The sequence below is a fragment of the Dreissena polymorpha genome, chromosome 11 (assembly GCF_020536995.1).
Source record: "Dreissena polymorpha isolate Duluth1 chromosome 11, UMN_Dpol_1.0, whole genome shotgun sequence".
Taxonomy (NCBI): domain Eukaryota; kingdom Metazoa; phylum Mollusca; class Bivalvia; order Myida; family Dreissenidae; genus Dreissena; species Dreissena polymorpha.
The window spans coordinates 65,220,854-65,246,237 of record NC_068365.1 but is presented as its reverse complement, the minus strand read 5'-3'; the positions used below and the strand labels follow the sequence as shown (position 1 = coordinate 65,246,237).

The 25,384-nt window shown below is 34.1% G+C and overlaps 1 long non-coding RNA gene across 1 annotated transcript; it reads left to right on the top strand.

Moving 5' to 3' along the window:
• The first annotated feature begins 16,029 nt into the window (after window positions 1–16,029).
• Window positions 16,030–25,166, top strand: LOC127851371 (uncharacterized). The gene is made up of 3 exons (XR_008035745.1): window positions 16,030–16,146; window positions 20,450–20,599; window positions 25,130–25,166. It is a non-coding gene; the product is annotated as an uncharacterized LOC127851371 (long non-coding RNA).
• The last annotated feature ends 218 nt before the right edge of the window (window positions 25,167–25,384 follow it).

Genomic DNA, 25,384 nt, shown 5'->3' with positions numbered 1-25,384 from the left:
TTATCATTTAAAACATAATAGCTTACATGATGTTAAAGAAAGACTGTTTATACTAGATGCATTTAATTTATTGCAATTTAAACATGGTCATTTATTTGTAAACCACCATTAATTTACAAGTGTTTCCTTGTGAAGGTATCCAAGACAACAGAGATGTTTATGAACATACCGATTGCTTGATTTGATAATATTTGCAGTTGTAGCTGATTCAGTGATGTTTTCTTGAAAGAGACACTGTGTCTTTGACATTTTGAATCGGATGCAGATAATCTTATTTCTCTACAGTTACACACAATAGTCAATCTTACCTATGTCTTTTACGGAACAGATGATATATCAGAGAAAAAAAATGTTCACGAGAAATTTAATAATTTACTGCAGAGGAGACAAAATACTAGCTCACAAACTTTATTATGTTTGTATTTAAGTCAGTGGCATATCTTTGAAACAACACAAGTTATCAATTTTTAACAATAACGGCACATAGCAAACATGAAAATGAGATGACGATTGTTACTGGCATATCTGGAGAAATAAACAAAGAGTGATACACTTAACATTGTGTATGTATAAGCTATGTCTTTTACGAAACAGATGATATATCGGAAAAAAAGATTGTTAACTATATATAGCTCAACTAATAATTAAATAATTAACTGCAAAAGGAGACACAACTTGTATCGTTCATGTGACATTTTAAACGTTTTCCGTAGATCGTAAACATTTGCATAAGCAAATGACACGTATTATACGCCTAAAGAATTTATATTGAATAGGACAGTAATACCCAGTTTCTCCATCCGTTTCGAAGGTGTTCATGTCGAAAACGCTCATCATATGTGACTGTTGCCATGCAAATTACAGCAATTTTATAATAGCCATTCAATTTAATTTCACCTAAGCAGGACACAATTTTCCTCATGTACTTTTATATACTTTTTATATAAAAATAAACTTGTAAACAACTTAAATGTCATCCCCTCCCAAACAAATGCTTACAGTAAATAATTGTTTGGTTTTGGGATACAGAGTCGTATACATGCCAATCTATGCTGGGAATGCATGGATTGGCGCTGGTTTAAAGCATTGATATTTATGTTAGCCGCGGAAACAAAAACATAAAACCCTATGTTCAGTTGTTTGTTGAAAATAAGACTTTTATTTCTTAAAACTGAGTGATGACATATTTGTTTGTGAAGCTTTATATGAGAATAATTACGCTAAAATGTGGCGTTAAAAATATACAATTATTGTGGCTTCTTCTCTATGAACTTGCTTTACAATGATCTGAGTAATTAACGACATTGGATATATATCTAAACTATTTGATCAAAGACAACGCGTCGTTGATTTGTAATTATTTGTTCATTTCATCGTGAGTCATAAAGCTACAGTATTTTGTTATGTATGTAAACTACATTAATTGGTATTATTTCGGTTGATATTTTGCCTGATTAAAGACGGAGATCAAAACCACTATACCTATCATCGTTAAAAGAACGCATACATGTTCCACGAGCGAATTGAAGTTACATCAATTTACTGACTTGTATCGGGTACAGTAATTAAAACGTCTCTTTACAGCCAATTTCTTAAGTTCACTACTAACTACTAACGGCGTGCGCCAGTCGTCCAAAACAGATCGCGGCGTTTATCGCCATACAACAAGAGCAGTTTAAAAAAATATATATTTCCAGTTTGCATTTAGTCGAACATAGGTGTTTCATAGTTTTGAATGCGTCTTGCATTTCTAAAGGCATTTGTTTTAAGTTCCTGATGCTTCAGATAACATTGAACAAATGCAATGGGGTGAAGGGTTAGACTGGTTTCATTAAATATATTTTGCACGTAAACCCATTACAGTGCGACAATAAATATAACTTCCCTGAATGTTTTTTTTCGAAATTGCTATGTAAGTATTCATCACATTTTATATTGCTATCCATGTTATGCTTTCCAAAAAGATAGTGTGTCTTTGTTATGCCCTGAAGGTTTTAAAGATGAAACAAACATACTGTGCTAGCTTGATATTGCAAAAAAATAACGCAAAATCTAAATATCCCATGTTTAAGGATGTTAGTCACAAAATGACTCATCATAAATGTTATCAGTATTTTGTACGATTAATAAATAAGCGAACATTATCCAGGTTAGAAAGCTAAAGCAAATTAACAGACACAGACACATACTGAAAATACATGTTTGTTGATTATTAATAATCCTTTGAAATTGATAAACGCAGACAGTGTCTTTCATTTAAATAAAGTAGGGATGGGACCGAATATCCGAATATTCAAATATTCGAAAATCTGCCGAATATTCGAATCCAAAATTCATATTCGAATATTCTATTTTTATGCAAAGATACTTCCAAAAAAGTTATAAGTACATGTACAAAGTCGCAGCTTGGTTTCCATTATACGTCATTGATTTGATAACAGCTTCCATCAATGAACGAGATGATAATTCGCAGACGGGATGTTATAAGGAGAGGGACCAATCGTCGATTTACTATCAATCATATTTATGCAAAATGTACAAACTATTTTCTGAAAATCAGTCGAAAATGAAAGTTAATTTATGTAAACATTTACGTATATTGATAGACATTAAACAATTGTGTTTTGACAGGTTTTTTAACCTCAGCGTTCAATTGTATAAACACGGGTTAATATTAACTTTAGTTACTTGATTAACGCTGTTATTTACATGGTTATGTTACCGCAAGATAATTGCATTTGTATAAACGATGGTAACTTCGTTGTAACCTAACCATTGAAATTTGTTAATTTACCACAGTAAAATTACCAACAATGCAACTTTGAAAATGACGTCGGGTTTGCGCAATTTGTCTGACGAACATTTTCTAATATGGCCTCTGACTCTGACAAGAAATAAGTGAAAAACGGGCTAAACCCTTTTCTTGACCGAGAGGTGGGCGTTTTTTAGAACTTAATTAAAGGAAATCTTAATAAACTCAAAACAAACCAAAGCGACCACTCGTTAACTAATAAGTAATGGACACCATGCTCGTTGTAGTCAGAAACTTGGTACAAGACATTATTTAAAGCCCCGTTAACACTCACAATCAACGAATATTTCGTAAAAAATTAAAAAAAAAAAAGTTTACCAATACAAAATCATTGTTCCTTAAAGCAATAGCCAAAATGTGAACGCTGTGAAAGATGTGGTCTGGTAACATAGATTTTACAAGATAGATTGTTACCAGACCACATCTAGCGTTGAAATTATGGCTATTATATACGGAACACTGTTTATGTATGGGTTAACTTTATTTACGAAATAATTAACGGAATATTCATTGTTTTTGAGTGTTAATGGATCTTTAAAAGGATCTGTCTGGTTATGATGTCTACGCATTGAATCGTAAAACTCATTAATTTATCGGGATGATATAACTATTGCGTTAAGTCTACATTAGCGACACGGTAATTCACATGGACCGAAGTAGGGTGCAACGAAGCAATACAGCGAAGCGAACACATACTTTTTAAAATATGTTGGCACAAGATTTATTATCGAAACCCGGGTGAATACAGTTTCATGCTTTTGTACATAAGTTCACGAACTTTATGATCGAATCCCGGCTGTATAAAGTTTGAATCAATAAAAGTGTGCGTTTTGCAAGATAGAATTTATATTTGAAATATTAAATGAGTAAAATAGACATGAAATAATTCTTTGGAACGAAAGCACTTGCATTGAGTATCAAATTAATTGAAGTTTGTATTTAAAGAGCTAATATGTATTTAATGTTCATGCCATTAGGCATTAAATATTTTGGACTTAATATGATAACTTCATTCGTTTCAAGTTACCGAATTAATATACGTAACATCACTAAAATTATGTTTCAATAAAGCTTTATTTAATTTAATCTTTACATAGTTGATAAGTCTGCTTATTGCTTTGTTCACTTAGCTTACTGTACCTTATACATATTGATGAGAACAGAAAACAGAACATTGTTTAAGCTTTGAAAATGCTGATTTTTGCTAGCGATTGGTTAACCTTAAATCTTAAATGCAGTCTAACAGAGCTGTCTACGCCTAACATACCGGTTGTATTTCACTCGAGAAGTAGAAGTTGGTTGTCAATAGGGGGCAATAAAGGGATTAGCGATTGTAACTTTAAGCAAGACAGAGCTTGAATAGCGAATTTTATTGTGAATTTATAGAACGTATTAACGAAAATCTGGACAAATTGTCTCATATTGTGAAGCCAGAACAATCACCAATCTGGCGGGACTGTCCCGTCGAGATCTGGCATGTATGTTTGAATTTCGTTATCCATATATCAAATCAATGATTATCTAATCAGAATTTAGTTTCTTAAATTTAAACAAATTTAATCGTTCTTAAATGGTTCTTTATTCCAGAAAAAATTGCGAAACCAAAAGCATAAATATTATCGATGGAAAGTAATCCAGATCAATTATAAGTATTGAAATAAATTAGAATTACGGTGATGTGTTTTCCTGAAATATCTTACATCTAATGAAACTAAACAGTATTTATTTAAAAAAGAGCATACTAATAAATGATCTTTAAAAAAGATATTACTATATCCTGTTTTTCAAAGAAGCACATAAGATACGATTTATAGTGGCATTTGTGGCAATCAGGCATAGTATTTTGCCTCGGACGGTCATAAATTTGGGCATTTTAATATAAGGTTTAAAAATCGAATATTCGAATATATTCGAATAATAACAAACCAATATTTGAATATCGTTTCCAGTATTCGTTCCCATCCCTAAAATAAAGTAACATGACTCTAAGCAGAACGCTTGTAATAAATTGCTTTAGAATGTTGGGAGTTGGCACTTATTTTACTTCTTTTCTACACTAGAATATACATCGTCTGCACCGTTTATATAATCAAGTATCCAAACATTTCTCACATAAGCGTCTATATCTAAGCCTTAAATGTTAGCCCTTTGTATATATTTGTAAGTATGACAATTTTCCCCTGCAAACTAGTTATTTCTTAGACAGAGATTAGACAGAGATTAGAATGTTCTTTCAACAACCCATATGATAACTGTAAAATGTATTTGACAGACCACCAATTTTTATATGAATTGTATGTTCTACAGCTTCTACATCTTCTACAGGGATAAGATTACAACTTCACAAATTGCATTTTAATGTAGTGTATGTGGCTGAAAGCATTTCACGATTTCATTCATATTTTATGCGCCTTTTACTTGCAGTACATCAGTAAGATACTTGAACAGTTTTTTGTTCAATAACCATTTCCAATTACTTCATTTTTTCATATAACACTTTGTGAATGACCCCTAAGCCAGACATTTTGGACTTTTAAACTGTGTTAAGCGGTAGACATAAGTGAGTCTTCAAAATCTTTATAAGTGATATATATAGATTTGACATACTATTTTCTTTGACAGAAATCACAATTACTTACGGACATAAGTCTTGGATTCAGCATTCATTCAAAATCGTTAAGTTTATGTTCGCTATTGAATATTACTTTATAATATGTTTAAATGTTTCTGAAATACCAGTACGAAGAACATTTAAACAAATTAAAATATAAAGCTTTTGTAAAATTAATAAGACATATAGTTGCATATCTAAAGTTCATCTCTTGATCATATAACTTTAAACATGTAACAATTATCTTCCGCACAATGAGGAAGATCGTTTCGTTGATTGTGCTCAAGTGTTTAAATGCAGACACATGCTTGCACACTTCATCCCCTACATGTTTGCTCTCCCTTATAAGGAATATGTAAGGCGACTGGTATATTGATAATATTACGTATGCAAATGCAAGAACGTGATGTCTAAAGCACACAAGGAAACTAAACAATGCCATCATGTGACTATGTACTTGAGAATTTGTTTCCTTAATGCAACCGCCTTTTTCTTGTTCACGAGTGTTTTTGAAGATTGAAATTATACACTTATCATTGTAACAAAGCTTGATACAATCCCAATACTTTCTAATATTTACATATTTATAGTTTATTAACATTCATAAGTTAGTTATATGCTATAATAAAACATAAATATTATATGTTTCACCCCCGTTCTATGACAAGAAGTACATACACTTGACTGCATACTCGTTTGTTAGTATTATATTGTAATTTTTTGTTTGCATTTGTGTACACGATCAATTCGTCTATCGATAGTTGTCTATATCTGTTTCTTATGACAGAGTAGAAACGACTTAAATATTACATATTATTCCAATCTCCACTCGACCATCTCAACAGATTATAACTAAATCGTCGAGTATTTTCTTACCTGATCCTAACCCTAATTAAATCCTCGGCCCTCAGCCAGACTTGCAGCCGACGACACGTCCGCCTGCGATAGGTCGAAACCGGGGGATAACTCTTGTTTGTATGAAAGGGGACATTAAAGGTACACACCCATTTACTGGAAAAAAGTCTTTGTAAATCTCTTGACGATCATCCTAAATACAACCCCTGCCCTAATACTCTATTACAGAATAATATCAACTCAGCGCGTACATAACCAAGGGGACGTACAAATATTCCCCCACTATGTGCGTATGAAAAGCAATCAAGTGTAAATAACACATGTTCATGGGCGCTTAGGAGATGTTGCCTTGTTTTAAAAGTTGACTCTTAAAAAGATATTCAAAATCATCCTCGGTGTATGAACTGTCGGGAAAAATACGCCTAATTTATGCATACACGCCGTCTTAATTCATAAATTTGAAACATGAATGACGCCATATGCATGTTAAGATCCTAGCGTCGTAAATGGATGTTTCTATCTAAAGGCATACATTATTTAAAGACATACATAATTGCCTCTATGAATGCTATCGAAAAGACCTGTTTAGCTAAGCTTCAGAAAACTATGTGAGTGATAAGGTTTTGAACAACCATTTGGAACGAGTGCTTTGAAAGTGGTTTTAAATACTTTAGTGAGTAGTGTCGTTCAAATTGAACATTTTCCTATGTAAAATACATTTTGGATCCCGGGCTGAAATTGAGACCAGCCCTATATTATATGTTACGAGAAAATGCATTATTATATCCGTTTGAATCCGTTTGTTTAATAGACATTTGGCCCTGAAATGTGGCACCTCTTCTTAAGCAAGATGTTTAGATATGTATTTAATTAAACAGCTTTGACATGACGTTTGTAACTGTTGGTTGATAGAATATAACCCTATCTGATCTCCAAACAATTATATTTAATGAACGGACCTAACTCTTACAATTTAAAAGAATGACAATATAAAGTACTAAACACTCAAATTTGTATTTTAAAGGCTCGTCAACTGTCCTTTTTAAAACTGTCTTGACTTCAATTCAGATCAAATGATATACGCACGAACCTGTACCTGTACTTTCCAAACGGCATTCTCGACGTCGTAAGGAACGACAACTTTTTTCCCAACTTAATTTACTAAAATGATATGTAACATCTAAAACGCTAAAGTACTTTGCACCACTAACTTAAAGTGTCGTCATTTATTGTTCATATCGGATATTGTTGACGTCTGAAAGCCTCATTTAGATGGTAAGGGCCTGGACATACCCTCAACTAATCTGTTTTAAGTTGATCTTCAATTACCAAGCAAATAACCCAATAAGTCGGTTCGTTGACCATAGTAATGATACGATCATTTTTCATAACGTCTAGTTTTGTATTTCGTGAGTGCCTGTCGGACTCATGAACGCGGATTTACCACAGTAGAAACATCTAGTTTCAGTCACAATTTGCATTTACAAGACATAACGCAATTCAAAGTCAAAACTACGGCACGTCTAAGGACCTTATTCCCAATATCAAGGTAAGATTGCATTCCTAAAAATAGAGGTGGTTTGCCATCCACAAGGTATACACCAGTGTATGATCACTTCCGATTTCCAACTGCATTCGTGATAAGTTTAAACCTATTTATTTTAGATCGAATGCATCGAAAGCCTAGGGCTTTTATAAACGCTCTTGAGTTCGTTTCTTGGGCCGAGAACCAGTACTTGGTGTATTTTTGGGACATCTAAAGAACGCTCCCAGGGTATGGATCGAACCCATGACTTGCCGGTCGCAAGTTATAAGTTTGACATAGTTTTGGAAGAGCATTGCATATTTGTGCTATAAGAGTGTAAATTGCTGGCTGTATTGGATGATGACTGATCATGGTTCTATATTGTGCATCTGGTAGTATTATGGAAACTTATCCTGTGTCAATTTTGATTTTTTTTTTTAATTTTAGGGGGCCCCACCACAAAATCAATAACATGTCGAGTGGGAGAATGTGTAATTACAGTAAATATGTCATCATTGTAGTCTGTTTATTCGAACTTGGAGACACAGTGTATTGTGGGACCTTTCGCGTATGAACGCCTGCAGTTGTTGCACGATTTGGTGCTCCGAAATGGAATGCCACGGCCACTCTCCGATGACGCTCGTCTGGCCATTTCGGAATTATTGAGCTTCGATTCGGAAGTAGCCTCAATGAAGGACTACTTCTTCAAATACAAAGACCATAGCATTGTTTGCCGGTAAATAGCATTCATTGTGATAAAGTATTACCGAAGATTTTCGAATTATTACAAATACGCCGACTATTTAAAGACATTACGTAACCGATTGCTTAATGTTGCGTATCACATCTGTATTTTACATACATGTTCTTTGAAATGCGGGACACATTTAAGGCCGAAATTATTTCGCCAATTAAAGTCTTATTCAACGGATTGTCGAACATGTATACAAAATGACCATTAACGTGAAGGATATGACGCATATGTGTGCAATGTTCATTAATATCGAGGACAGAGTTCCGGTAAAAATATTATAACTCCATGTATATAGCCGGAAGTTCTTCTTGACGTGCCGGTAATGTATTTGATCCCTGCCCATGTATGGACCTGTTAATTATATTAATATATGCGATTTCCGTTCAGATCCCAACGTTTATTACGCTGTGGTAATTAAATATCATATACCATGAGAACTATATGTGACTTAAGAATCCTTTTGAGTTAATGTGACCCAAGCAACTTTACCATTAGCCATTGATTGAATGGTAGCTTAGATTCCCGTACATTTTTCCGAGTCACATTTTTCCGTTTGTAATATTAGTTAGTGCACGGGTCAGGTCTCCTACGTCAGCCTGAGTCGTTCAGGCGAGTTATTATCGCTTGAACTACACTAATCCATAGTTATGCTTGCATAATGCATATATTGGACTTCCGAGCCGACCTAAGTCACTAAGACACTCGAGGTTACCAAAATCACTCAAGACACCCGTGGTAACCCAAATCACTCGATACACCCTCGGTGACATAAAGCATTCGAGACCCAAGTCACTCAAGACACCGACGTGATCCAAGTCACTCAAAATATCTGAGGGCAACACTACCAATGTGACCCAAGTCACTCAAGACACACTATCTAACCCATGTCACTCAAGACGCAATATGTGACCCATGTCACTCAAGATATCCGAGCTGACCCATGTCACTCAAGACACTCTAGGCGACCCATGTTACTCAAGACACCATAGGTGTACCATGTAACTGAACACAAACTAGGTGGCCAATGCCACTCAAGACACCCTAGGTGACATATGACACTCAAGGCACCATATGTGACCATGTCACTCAAGACACCCTAGGTAACCTATGTCACTCAAGACACCCTATCTTACCAAAGTCACTAAATACACCCTAGGTGACCCATGTCACTCAAGACACCCTTAGTGACCCATGTTACTCAAGATACCCTAGGTAACCCATGTCACTCAAGACCCCTATTTGACCTAAGTCACTCAAGACACACTAGGTGACCCATGTCACTCAAGAAACCCTAGGTGACCCATGTAACTCAAGACACCCTAGGTTATCCATATCACTCAAGAAACACGAGGTGACCCATGTCACTCAAGACACCCTAGGTGACCCATGTCACTCAATACACCCTAGGTGACCCATGTCACTTATGACACACTAGGTGACCCAAGTCACTCAAGACACACTAGGTTACCCATGCCACTACAGACATCCGAGCTGACCCGAGTCATCCAAGTGATCAAAACCATCCAAGCGACACAGGACATACGAAGCGGGCTTTTAGTTAGTAATGGTAAGTAATTCGAAAAGCTAAATAATTATAAATCCACGCTAGTGTACATTTTTATTTTTATTATTTTCATTATTACAGGTTTTATTTCAAAATACAATAGCCTTGAAGCCCATGAGTACACATACATATCACAATGTAGTCAACAGTGGTCAATGACATACAGGCATATACATATATAATTTGTTTGCAATATAAATTAAGATTTACCAATAAAAGGAATTTGAAACTCTAAAGACATGCATATTGAAAATAAACAGCTATTTTAACAGGTATATATATTTATAACAGTGTTTACCGTTACAAACTTATTTAAGGTAAGTATGTACTATGCATATTGTAGAGTCGCATCTTATTCAAATATAATGGAATGTTCTAAAAAAGTTTATACATAAAGCGTGTATTGCTATGACTACAAAAAGACAGTAGTATATGGAGAGACACTATTGATAATATAATTCTGTTCTAAGTTTAGCTGCTTCAAAAATAAATCTTGCAAGATTTTTAATTGTTTTTGCGTTGTCAGTTTGCAAGAGTTCGATGAATTTTAACATATTTTTGTTATTTCAATAGTAACTAAGAATATATTGTTTTCTAAGACTATTAAAAACTGGACATTGGAGTAAAAAATGGAACTCATCTCCGAGAACGTTACAATGTTTACATGTTCTGTTATCATACGGTATCTTTTCAGGCTCTTGCCATCGCCCTGCTTCGACTTCAAGTATTTGAGCAGATACTCTTTATCGCGTTAGCTCGAATCTAAATTTTGAAATATTTACAATATTAAGATAAGTCTGAAATCTAACATTTCCGTAAATGAAATAGTTTTTACCCCTTGTCGTTTGTTGTAACTCGGTTATCCAATCTTGAACGTATATATCAGATATGCGTCGTTTTACAATAGACATAAAACAATTAACGACCCTACTCCCTGAAAATACCATGCCTATCCGAAACCTAGAGTGTTAAATGTATGTTTAACATATTTTACCCAAGAATTGTTTTCGGGATAAAGTTCAAGATCATGCAATAACATAGTATACACAATTTTTACATTTTCACATAATCATATTGTAATATTTTTAACCAATATTTTAAAACATAAACGATACGTTTATTTTTTAGAGATTTACTCCCAAGTTCCCCGTAAATAAAATTATGTTGTGTCTGCGATCGGACACTTAGCAACTGCTTGTAAATAACGTAGGTGTTTTCTTTCAATTTGGATACTTTTGTTAAATCCCCAAACTTCACCGCCATAACTTAAAATTGGTTCAATAAGCTTATCAAATAAATCGAGACTTTGACTTACTGAGATATTTGTAAATTTTATCAAATTTGATTTTAATTTTGAGGGCTTGCCCTGAAAACGCATCATATGTTGCTGAAACAGAAACGATCCGCCCGTTGTGAATACTATTCCAAGATATGTAAGTTTAATTACAAGTCCTAGCTCATTTCCTTGATATATAAACTTCAATATATAAGAAACGTTAAGCATGCGGCATTGCTTCCAAATTTTGTACAAGCGATTTGCAAGCTAGTTTAAATACGGCGTATGTTGATAAAGTTTTAATGTTTTGTTGCGAATGCTCTTGTCAAACGGTGCGAACATTACTCAAAACTATTAGTATGTTAAAGGTTAAAACGGTAAGGCTCGATCGCACTTTGAGCCAGATAGGTCTATCACCTATATGGTTCTAAACGTCGAAAAACGCGCATTAAATTTCAATATCACAATGTTCGTTTGTAAACCATACTTTAGAAATCGCTTGCCGCAGTCAGTGGGAAATGTCACACAAAACTATGAATTTTCTGCACTTGAATACTATGCAATACGCGTTTAAGTACCAAACAGGTATTCCGTCGTAGTATCTGGAACAGTGTAACACGATAGTAATTACAAAACAGAATATACACCATGATTACGTGCACGCTATTACACGTTTAATATTACAGTAAGCTACTGAATAGTGTTACTTAACTAAGGCTTCCTAAAACAACAAATCATGTTCATTTGTTTTTTATTTGATCAACAATCTCATGTGTGCTATACTTAAGGGAGGGTCTGTATCGTTTAGATAATCGAATATCGTAACTTTAAATTCTGCTTATATATCTTGATTTAATCGATGAGTTTTATCCGTACGAATGTACCCGCTGACTTCACCTACGGTATTATGTGAATCGATACGTGAACGTTATATTATACATGAAGAAGTTAGGCTTAAAGTTGAAGGTCATGTTGTCATTTGCTGTTCCAGATAGGTTAATCATATGCAACAGTCGGCAAACGTATTACAAGTTATTTTCCATAAATATAAAATGTTCAATGGTGGTCTGGAGTTCGTTCAACACAAAAGAGCCTGTGGTAACTTATGAAATGTTTGCCTATCTATTTTAATTCTTCCAACATGCACATGCGATAAATACACGTTCTATTGTTACTTTTTTTGACATACTTAAGATTTTACTCAGTCATAATTATAATACAGTTTTAAAATTGGGTGCTCCATTAATTCCTTAAACCAAGGTTTACGATTGTTGTAGTATCTGTGTCATTTTATCTCGTGCACAATACTTAAAATTTACTTAAATCCAACAAAACAATATTGTGTGTTTTCACCTGACCTGTTTGTGTCGGCGAACAAGAGGTTTTGACATTTACCTTACAATTAGATTCGTGATTAATGCGCGGCAAAATATCTAATAGATATTAACATTCGTGCCGACGAATTATTAAATCTCAATTAATTATTATTCATTACATATGTTTAAAAAAATGAAAAAAATAAACAGTAACACGATTTAATGTGACGATCAGCAGCCTGCCTGATTGTTAAATAACCATCTTGCGTATGTTGGAGTTGACAAAAATAGATATTGCAGTATTTACAGTCCATATCAATGGGAGAAGCAGATGGCCAATTTAAACAAGTGGAACGTTTGGACGTAGTTGTAATAGTTATAATAGAAGTAGTAATATGTGTATTAATAGTACTAGTAGCAGCATAGCGGTAATAGTAGTAGTAGTAGTAGCAAAAGCAACAGTACTCATGGTAGTAGAAGTAATAGTATTAATAGTTATTATAAAATAAAAGAAGTAGTAGTTGTAGTTGTTGAATAAGAAGTAGTAAGTGTATTATTTGTAGTAACATGAATACTAGTAGACAAAGTAAAAGCTGTTGTTGTTACTGTTGCTGCTGTTATGCTCGCTTTAATAAAACTCGTCGGGCTAACGATTTGTCGGTCTAATTTATACGACCCAAAACTTCTGAAGTAGGTGGCTTGAAATGTAAAATTTTATGTTACGTGAATGATGAAATTTGGTGGCTGACATTGGATTAATCTTTATATATGACTAAGCATGGCGTAATATGTTTTTTACGTGCTCGAGCTATAACATACTTCAACTGAGTAATAGGTTTCTGGTTTCTATAAGTACACCATAAACGTTTTCATGTACGATATATCATGTATCTGGTTAAGTATGGGGTAGCTTGGTTAGCCACGCAACATTTGTGCACTTTAAATGTAATCGCACACAATGATCAGCGGTTTTAAATTGCGATTGTAGTTAAACGCAATGTCTTAGTCTATATCTATATACCTTAGTTTACTTAAGAAATTATATTGTTCGCTAGCCCGTTTACAATATCAAACCGCTGTCTTGTACATTTGTGTACAATGAATGACAAGGCATTCAAGCGGAAAACAGAGTTTAATTACCAAGTACATGTAGTTTATTGAACATGTTACGTAGATTGTTGATTATTTGATGTTTTATATAATCAGTGTACAGCACTTTATCTGTAGTAAATATGATATTACGGAAACGTTGTTGATATGAAAACTTCCAGTAATAAATTGAATAAACTAAGCAATCTTCTTTGATTTTCTGTAATAAAGAAAGTGGTGAAAACAGTTATATTCCCTCAGTGTGTGCGATTTGTTTTTTAATTTTTAATTTTATGTTGAATATAAGTCTATATTTTCTAACCGACCCATTTAGTGTGACAAACCTATATTATACGGCGAGCGCGAAGCTTACGTATCTTATGCCATCTTTAAAGTGTCTTCTCGATAGAAAGATCGTTCTCTCTATATAAACGAGATAACTTATATCATTGTCTCATTCCTATAATGTATAGTTATACCTACTTATGTAATACACTGTAGAATATACATTTCTGTAAATTGTACTTACATGTTTAATATTGTACACTATATTAGCTGCCTTTCCAACTGAAAATTCTAATTTATATCAACATATACTTTTAATATTAAGTATATTTTGCTCAAAGTAGTATGCGTTTTTATGGTAACATAATACCGTTTAAATTAACCGTAGTACAATAAAATAACACATCTCAGTAGCCTATTCTCATCCCGGATTTGAGCATGATCAAGGTAAACATTTTGTTATGAAACAAAGATCGGTTTACATTGATTTGGATGCTAAATATAGCTTTATTACGATATAGTGACTTTTGAATCTAAACGCGTAGTATTCCGCTGCGACACAAAATAATGTGTATTTTGTAATTTCTCACTTTTTCGAAGTAGATGTATGCTTCTTAATATTGTTAAGGAGGAATACTACATTAAACGTCGATGCTGATTCAATGTATACTTAACTTATGGTAAAATCTGGGCCAAGAGTGCGGTCGTGCTGTACCGTTTAACCTTAAACTTATCTACACACGTGTATTAAATGTTTTCGACAAACACAATGAATCTTCCTTTACATCTGCTGGAGAGATGCTCAATTTCTCCCTCGGTCGATTTTGTTGAAATGAAAGTGGCCAAACTGCCTTACGAAGCACAAACGAGCTTGACGAAGGACAAACACAAAGACCACAACACACAAGATCACACGAAACGACATGATCAACACATACTTAATTGATTGTTTAGCCAGACAGTAAAATCATAATGAGTTGCTAAAGAATAGAACATTAACTTCTTGTCGATTAATGAAATGACTTTGGTGCTTTCGTTTCTCTATGCGTGAACATTGTAGTCCATTTATAACTTAATAAAACGAATAAATTATTTAAAACGCACACACGTTTTGTTTGTGTTACACGTTTATGTTTGCTTACATAGTGTGGCAGAGCAATTATATATTACATTCTTAATAGTAATGCATTCTTGTCATACATTTATTTATGGCAATAATTGCAGTGCATTTGCTATTAAAAACCAGTTGGAAAGGTCACAAAGGGCTATTTAAAGGGATCTTTTCACGCTTTGGTAAATTGACAAAATTGAAAAAAGTTGTTTCAGATTCGCAAGGACTCCAGGAGTTACTGGTTCGAAACCAGGTCCGGGCAATGTTCTTTTCCTTTTTTTAATTTTATTCTTGATTTTTTACTGGAGCTTTTACGATCCAATGTTTACATTTATCGATATAAATCATTTAATGAATAAGTTAAAAAATGCCAAAATCTGTGAAAAGGCCCCTTTAAAAGGCATATGTAAATAATGTGTTTCTCAGCATTGTGGCTCATATTTATGCTGTTAGATCTACATTTAATTCATCACGATATAATTATTAGTTGTTACTCACACAAAACGCTTAACTCGTTTGAACGTTTCATTTTGGATCGTAAAGTCCGCCCATGAGCCATATTTTACACTTCGTTCGTTCTACCTTAAACGCGTCGATGTTTAATGTAACTGCGCGAATGTTATAATCTGGAACTGTATTTGTTCTACTTTACTGTTCCACGTTTGATAATCTAGGACATGCATTATTTACACTTCGTTCGTTCTACCTTAAACGCGTCGATTTTTAATGTAACTGCGCGAATGTTATAATCTGGAACTGTATTTGTTCTACTTTACTGTTCCACGTTTGATAATCTAGGACATGGGCACGATGTCCTAATATAGGACATGACAATTTCAGTAAATGTACATCTAAAAATACTATAAATGCACGACAATTGTACCTGTTTACAAGTGCGGGATATTTTGTTTTCAAAGTAATGTTTATATTGGATCTGTGATTGGCATGGTGAGTTACATCTAAGCAAGTGCTATAATAACGTTTTAAACTTATTTTAGTATTATATTTGTATTACATTTGGTATCTGTATTTCATCTATATAACAATATGAACTTTTTGACCTATGAAGGAAAACACTGTTCGTATCGTGTAGTCGAATTGGCAAAATCAAATATTAACGAAGTAAGATCATATGTGTCTTGTTCGGAGAAAACTGGGCTTAATGCGTGTGCGTAAAGTGTCGTCCCAGATTAGCCTGTGCAGTCCGCACAAGCTAATCCGGGACGACCCTTTACGCTTTCATGGTATTTTTAGTTTCAAGGAAGTCCCTTCTTGCCGAAAATCAAGTTTAGGCGGAAAGTGTCGTCCCTGATTAGCCTGTGCGAACTGCACAGGCTAATCTGGCACGATACTTTACGCACATGCATTTTGCCCAGTTTTCTCAGAACAATTCTCATAAAATGTTGCATTAGAGTTTTGCGAAGTTATGCATTACATTTTTGATTGAATGCAAGATTTAGTGACATCCATTTTTTAATTGTCATAATATATTCCACTGCAATATAAATTGATAAATCGTGTACTGTTGTGTATGTCTTTTTTTCCTTTTTTAAGTATGTGCTTTACGACTATAACTATTACCTCCTCTATTAGTTTAAGGTTTTAAAGCGCAAAAGGTATACCCTACAATGAATTATTGATTCAATTGTATTATGCTTTCTTGCATCAGTGGTTGATTTTGTTGAAATGAAAGTGGCCAAACTGCCATACGAAGCAAAAACCAACTTGACAGAGCGCAAACATAAACATACTAAATTGATTGATTAGAGCCGAAACGTGAAATCAGAATGAGTAGTTAAAAAAGAACGTCAACTGTTTGTAAATTTAGGATATGACTTTCGTGGTTTCGTTTTCCTATTCAAGAATATTATAGTCCATATATAACTTAATAAAACGAATTTATGATTGAAAACGCACATACCGTTTGCTTGTCCAACACGTTTATGGTTGCGGTTTTTGCTTACAGAGTGCGACAGATCAATTAAATATTACAATATAAATGATAATGCATTATTTTCATGCATTTATTTATGAAATACAAGTTGGAAAGGCCACACACGCTATTTAAAAGGTCTATGTAAATAATGTGTTTTTCATCATGGTGGCTCATATTTATGCGGTTAGACCTACATTTAATTCATCATAATTGCATCATAAATTGTTATTTTCACCTAACGTTTAATCTGTTTTAACGTTGGATTTGGATCGAATAGTCCGCCCATGAGCCTTAACTCTTAGTTCGTTCTACCTCAAACGCGGCTATGTTGAATGTAACTGCGCCAATGTTATAATCTGGGACTGTTTTTATTCTGTTCATACCATTTGACTGCATGCATGTTATAATCTAGGACATGAGAATTTACGTAAATGCACGTATGTCCTAATACAGGACATGATTATTTTGATACAGGTACATCTAAAAATACTTTATAAGCCAAACAATTTTATCGTGTGTATACGTGCGGGATATTCTGTTTTCACAATAATGTTTATATTGGATCTTTGAATGGCATAGTAATACTAATAAGCGAAATAAATGAATTATGTTCATTATATACACTAGAAACATATGTTGTCATAAAAAAGAGGTTTGGGGGACACCATACAGAATTTCAATTTGGGTTAAAAGCGCTTATGGTAAGATAACTTTTTGTTAACGATCACAAAGATCATTTTACCAAATCGATACAAATATTACACGGTCGCCGTGGCGTAGTAGATATGGTGTCCGCCTAACGACCGGGAGGTTACGTCTTCAATACCTACTTACATCACCCCAAGATAAACGAACTAAAAACGACATAAGATTTCTTCGAACGCCTGTTTGTTGTAGTTTGCCTAATACACATGTGTATCATATTTTATCAAAACCTTTACAAATACAAAAATATACTAATTAAACAAATCTGACCTCAAGGCTATTTTCTTAGGCTCTGCGAAATGTGTTATAAATATATTGAAGCTCATTCACAGCCGAGCCTTCAAGCCGCAATCTAGATTCAGTGGATGCAAAGAATGAATTCTCAATTTAAAAGAATGTGTTTAGTGATATCCTCTAATAGACCTTTTCGGTATTGTTAAGCAGTAACATGGGTCAATATTAGACGTTAGAGAAGGGTCGCAATTCTGAAAATATGGCATACATTTCCAATATTCCAACAAGAAGGCTTTGTGCAAGTATTAACACAAGATTTAAACTAATCACACAAATGGAAGTTTAATTGATGCATTGACTCTTTATGGATACGAGTATCTATTTAATCAAGACCGGGCGTTTTTCCTTCACGTCATTGACCTCCTACTGAGCTATATGACTAAACGGAAGACTGTTAGCGTGTGTATATGTGGAAGCTCGTGGTTGCGCTTATAAATTGAACACTGGCTTGCAAATTCCTGTTTAAGCATTATAATCTTTTTTAGATCATCGACTAATAAAATGTGGGTTTAGTTTAACCCATTTTATTTAAGCTCGATTGAATAGAAAGCCTATGGCTTATTTCAAACGCTATCGAGTCCGTTTCCTGGGACTAGAACTAGTACTTGGTGTATATGCGGGAATCGCAGTGGGGATCGAACCCGTGAGCAAAAGGTGGGTTTGATCATCGTATAGAATTTTAGTTGTGTTATGTTTTTAAGTATGCATATATCTTCTCGAAGTGTGTTCATAGGTCTTTAGCGACAAATTCGGATGACTTTCGATTTTGAAATTGCGTACATGTAAAACAACCTCATTCCTGACATGGCGGATATTCGACCAATGTATATCACTAAATAATTGTTTTCCTTTTAGCTATAGGCGTATTCTATTTCGACATTTTTAAAAAATGTTTTCTTATCGATGGATGATCACGGATACAAACACATTGTTCGGAAAACATATGCTTATAATATTCAATACTGTGTTAGTAATATAATATGCGTAAATATCGACATTTTCGCATTTTATTAGATTCCAATCAGTATCCAACATGTATTGTCGGAGTTTTAAATAAGACAGGGCAGTGGTACCGTCAGCTTGATCTAAAAAGGGATCGCCTGTTCCCGAAAGTAGAGCAGTATTCGTATTGCCTACACAGGTAGAGCTAATGATAGCGGAGATGCGATCAGTATGATGTGTTACCTATTTATATCCCTATACGAGTACTACATTTTCTTGTTGTTGTAACAAAAGCGAAAGTCATTATTATGTATTCACGTGTCGTAATATTTTGTCTTACATGTTCTGTATTGCTTGTTAAAGGTTTTCGATTTTCAGCTACAAACACTCTGTCATCAGCAAATAATACTATAACGTTTTCAGAAAATGTTATTTAGCGTCATTTTTGTGTATTGGTATTTAATTCCATTTAGATTCGTGACAGGGCCTAGTAAAACTCAATGCAATACAGTTTAAATTCTTACCGTATTATTTATGTCAATCCGATGATTTATCATTTACACGTCTGTTCTGGGTAACACTTTTTGCAATGTCAAAGTTTCAATTATTAAAAATATGAGTCTGAGTTTTGCATTATCTGAGCTCTTCTTGTGGCACATATTATCTCCCATTATTAGATCACTGTCTGTTTTCACAAAGTTTTTATAAACTTTAAACCATGATAACATTAAAGAATACAATCTGATTTCAAGTAAGGTACTATTAAATCAGTACTTTGCTATGTCGACTTTAATCCACACGTAGTTAAAACATATCCTGTTTTACTTTAAGCCCTGAATGACAGTAATCTCGTTAACACTTTACCAGCATTTCAAACATTGAGCTCGGTTGTATTTATTTGTGCGCGAGATCTTATCTGATAACAATAATCGTAACTTAGTTTTACCTTTTGTAATGTGATATTGATATTTCGTGTTGTAAGGGTTATCACTTCCATTATTAGACGTTGCATTTTATAATAAAATCCACGGAATACCGTAATTCAGTCAGTATTTACCTTTTGTGCGTAGTCATTTCAACATATTAATCGATTCAGTTACAGTATGTAAAAACATTTTAAATTTCCAATAAGGCGACGAGTGGAATTTTATTTTAAAGCTCGCGTTACCTTGCGACCCTTAGCTTTAATTTGCATTTTAATTTCCGCTCGAGTTTCACATATACCATTTTAATAAAAACATAACAAATACAGACTAAAGGAATACCACTATACGTGTTCCTTACAAGTTAAGCATCACACCAGGCGTGTTAAGAGGTTTTCATTAGGATATAGGATTGGTTTAATATGTTAACGTATCATTTGTTCAATTTCAGGGAAATGGAATGTTCAACGAATTTGTGACCGGACTATATCTTTGAAGAATCGTTGTACTCGCTATGGTCGAATAAACACATACATCGTTTGCATCGTTTTGCATATATGAGCATACTTTGTTCGGGGAAACACGAATAATGAAAGGAAAGGTAAATATCTGTTGACGTCGAAATATACACATAAGCGATAAAGTATTGTACAGAAACAACTATTATAACCATAAGTATCATGCATATACGTTCGTATCAGCTATATAACAATTTACAAATGTAATAGCATGTACATATTTAGAAGAACGTCATATTACTACAAAGGAACCTCACTATAATCGTGTGTGTAAACAAAGAATCAGAATATACACAACTTACTATATAACATTAATATGTATTATAGTTAAGATACAATATGCAGCGTAAACAGCGAAAACGTATTATACAAATATAAAGCGCATCACAAAATTGTTCATGATGTCATTATTAACACGTCGAACGTCATACAACCTATTCATTTCCACGTAAAATAAGGCGTCTTAGAGATTATTGATAGTTATTTCCTAAAATAAGGAATACATTTTTTATGATGGTGTGACAAACAGAAAAGCAGGTAACTATCAGACTCATCAAAATAAAAATAAAACTCGCTTGCAAAGACTTGATTTTGTTTTATCTAAGCATTACGTGGACTTAAAAAAACAAGTAGACAATTACTTATTATTTTCTACGAATATAGTGTACTATAAATAAAACATGCGAAAATAGTCTCTTCCATGTTATTCCACGTTCCTTAGGTGCGTTTGAAATACTTCGACTATGCTTTTTCGCATTTAACGTATGTAATCAGTTCAAAATCTATAGAAAAATGATGCGATGAAATGGTTGCTGTTTGCAGTACTGATAAGTGCGTACAATTAAGAACTCCTGTTTTGTAATAACACCTTACGTTTAGTGTTTATTACCGAGTAAAATACTCGCTAATTGACAGCAAGTGCCAACTTGTGTTATTACAACACTAGAATGCATTATTTATTACGTAACTGACATCACGCGTAACAAGTTAGTATGATAAGAAATGTACACAGCTTTCATTGCAAATGATAAATGATCTTAAAATGACTATGAACGCGCTTATCTCTATGTAGTCTATAAGCCAAATGGGTTGGGGTGTACAACTCAGAGGGGCTAAACAACACCTATCTTGCTTGATTGTAAACTCAATATAAAGAAACAAAATGTGTGATAACAATCTCAGTTGGGCAGCTATAAGTTATTATTGAGCTGTTTCTATGGCAACCGTCAGGCTTTGACGAAATAGCTAGTTTAGCTAGTATAATTTGCAAATATTTCTTCAAAATTGGTTCTAGAAAAAAAAAGTTTGGTGTTAAAATGAAGATTATGATTATTACCTAGTATGATCTGCAGTTAAATATGCAAATTAGTACATTTGCATATCTATGAATATAAATGAGATTGCAAGTTCCTAAAAACTAGCGAGCCTCAAAAATAGTAGGGTCAATATATGAAAATAAGTACCTTCAACCACCAAAAAAATGCTACAAAAGGTATTTTAACTGAACCTGGTCGGATAGAAACTTCTTTAAAACATATCAAAAGTTTACCACAATCGGACATCCGGAAAGTGTTTTTTTTCCAAGATGGCCGCCAAGATGGCCGCCAATAGCTATTAATGATCACAACTATGTAACTATACAATCAAATTTGATGAATTTGATGTCTATTCCTAAGTTTCAAGGGGCAAAGAACACATAAAGATCATCAGACATTGTTTACGTGTACACTAGTACTCACAAATCCAACATGGCGTCGAAAATGGCCGCCAAGATGGCCGCCAAATCCCAGAAATGATCATAACTATGTAAATATCCTCTCGAATTTGATTATTGGATGGCTATATTTGGGTTTCCAAGGGACGAAGAACACATTAGGATCATCATACATTGTATAAGTTTATTATATTACACCCAAAGCCAAAATAGCGTCCAAAATGGCCGCCAAGATATCCACCTAAACCTATTAATGATCATAACTATGTAACTATTCACTCAATTTTAATGGATTTGGTGTCTATACCTACGTTTCACGGGGCAAAGAACACATTAAGATCATCAGACATTGTTTAAGTTAACAATAGTACACACAAATCCAAAATGGCGTCTGAAATGGCCGCCAAGATGACCGCCAAAACCCATTAATGATCATAACGATGTAAATATCCACTCAAATTTGATTTTTTTGGTGGATATACATAGGTTTCAAGGGGCAAAGAACACATTAAGATTATCAGGCATTGTTTAAGTTAACTATATTACACACAAATCCAACATGGCGTCCAAAATGGCCGCCAAGATGGCCACCAAAACCTATTAATAATCATAACTATGTAACTATCCACTCAGATTAAATGATTGTGTTGTCTATACCGAGGTTTCGAGGGGTAAAGAACACATTTCGATTGTCAGACAAATAAGCAACCTAGAGGAAACGCACCCGGACGTTTATCGAAAGTTCGGTATTGGTTTTCACATTGTTTGTAGGAGCCATCATTGCTGGGCTGGGCTGGGACTTGTTCTTGTTATTGAGAAAAAATTGAATATATTTTAATATAGCACATGTGGTCTAACTCGCGGCAGTGGAATGACTGAGGAAATGCCAACCCCTTGGACCCTTTCTGCAACATCCGAGCACAACAGTGCGATGCAGGATTTCACATAACTGACCTATTCTACAAGTCCACAACACAAAGACTCAGCTGAAGCGTTCATCAAAGTGGATTATTCTGATCTAGAGAAAATGCGGACACAGATTACAACCTGATCACCATACACAGCTGACCCTACTCTCAGATACATGGTCAATGGGATAGTTGCTGGGTCACATGTGAATGATCATGCAATTGAGGCGGTTGGGAAAACGATCATAAGAGATATCATAGGAAAGTCGGTCTTTGCTTATAAATTTACGAGAAGTGGGCGAGGATACATATTTGCTCATCTTGATCCTGCATTACTCCGAAAGGGACAATAAGACCATTTTCTTCCGCTTTTATGTAAATAAATAGTCAAAGGAACGCAAAGTGTATAATATTAACCTTTTGAAAGAACTCGTGCTTATTCAGGCTGTAATTAATCAATGATTTTCAGCAACGGTAAAAAATCAAGTCTACAGAAGTTAGTAAAACCTGATCCTATTATGAAGTCATGTGCTGGTTCATTCTCTCTTCCGAATGTCGTAAATTCGATTTTATAATTATTCAACTCCTTAGTGATAACCTAATTCAATTAAAGTGTTTCTTGACTCCTATACTATGGCATTTTACATAACAACCATAACGTTTGAGTAACAAGTTATGGACTTGTGGTCCTTCGTATTGTGTTGATGGCCATTTTGGACGCCGTGTTGGATTTCTGTGTAACATAATTTGCTTACATTTTGTCTGATGATATTAATGTGATATTAATGTGTTGTTTGCTCTCTGAAACCTGGGTATATACACCAAATTCATCAAATTTGAGTGGATAGTTACATAGTTATATTTTATAATCATAAATATGTTTCGGCGGCCATCTTGGCGGCCATTTTGGACGCTGTGCTGGATTTGTGTGTAATATAATAAACTTCAACAGTGGTTGATGATCTTAATTTGTTCTTTGCCCCCTGAAACCTATGTATAAACATCAAAATCGTCAAATTTGAGTGGATAGTAACATTTTGGCGATCATCTTTGCGGCCATTTTGCCGGCCATTTAGGACGCAATGTTAAATTGCTTTGTAACATAATTAACTTACATTTTGTCTGATGATATTAATGTGTTCTTTGCCCCCCAGAAACCTGGGTATAGACACCAAATTCATCAAATTTAAGTTGATAGTTACATAGTTATGATCATAAATAGGTTTTGGCGGCAATCTTGGCGGCCATTTTCGACGCTATGTTGAATTTGTGTGTACTAAATTTAACTTAAACAATTTATGATGATCATTATGTGTTCTTTGCCCCTTGAAACCTAGGTATAGACACCAAATTCATCAAATTTGATTGGATAGTTACATAGTTATGATCATTATTAGGTCTTGGCGGCCATCTTGGCGGCCATTTTGAGAAAAAAATAACTTTCCGGATGTCCGAATGTGGTAAACTTTAAATATATCTTTTTAAGGACCTTCTACCCTACCAGGATCAGTTAAAATACGTTTTGTGGCAATTTTTTGGGGGTCAAATTGTATATTGACCCTACTTCGGTTCAATATCTCCAAGACAATTTATGAAAATTAAGTTGATTGAGGCCCCATCTTCAAAGGAGAAAAAAATACCAAAAGCTGCCAGTACCAGATTGTTATCAACCATTTTCATATGCTACTGGCATGCATCTTTCAAGATATATAGGTGGAGTTTTTCCCACCTTACTGGTACACCCCACCTCAATTTCGGGTACTTGTCTGAAGGACTAATGTAATAGGACGTGCGGCTAATGTTTGGATGACGGATATCCAGGTCCTTTGCTTATATACATACAATTTTATAATCAAGCAACCAATGCATATACCTTACCTCGCTAAGTTAAATTTGAATATCTCATTTTAATTCAATTACATTACTTTAGTGTTTTAAATTATTTTAACGCATGAATCATACCGTTTATTCTTTGTCATTTCATGTTTCAGTGTGTGTTACAGTTATTCAACCTTCTGATATTTAAAGGCAAGTATTTGTTATTGATATTGAAATGCAAGTAGTTGAAGAACAGCGTTATTTGGTTGTTCACATACCGGTTGAACTAATTAGAAAACAATGTTACAAAATTAAACAAAAATTGCCTAATTATGTCACTGAACACGTAGTGAATTATTGTTTACTAAGATGTGATGCTAATATAATTGTGCGTGCATTTGTTCAGAACGTATGTGTTGTTTTCTCAT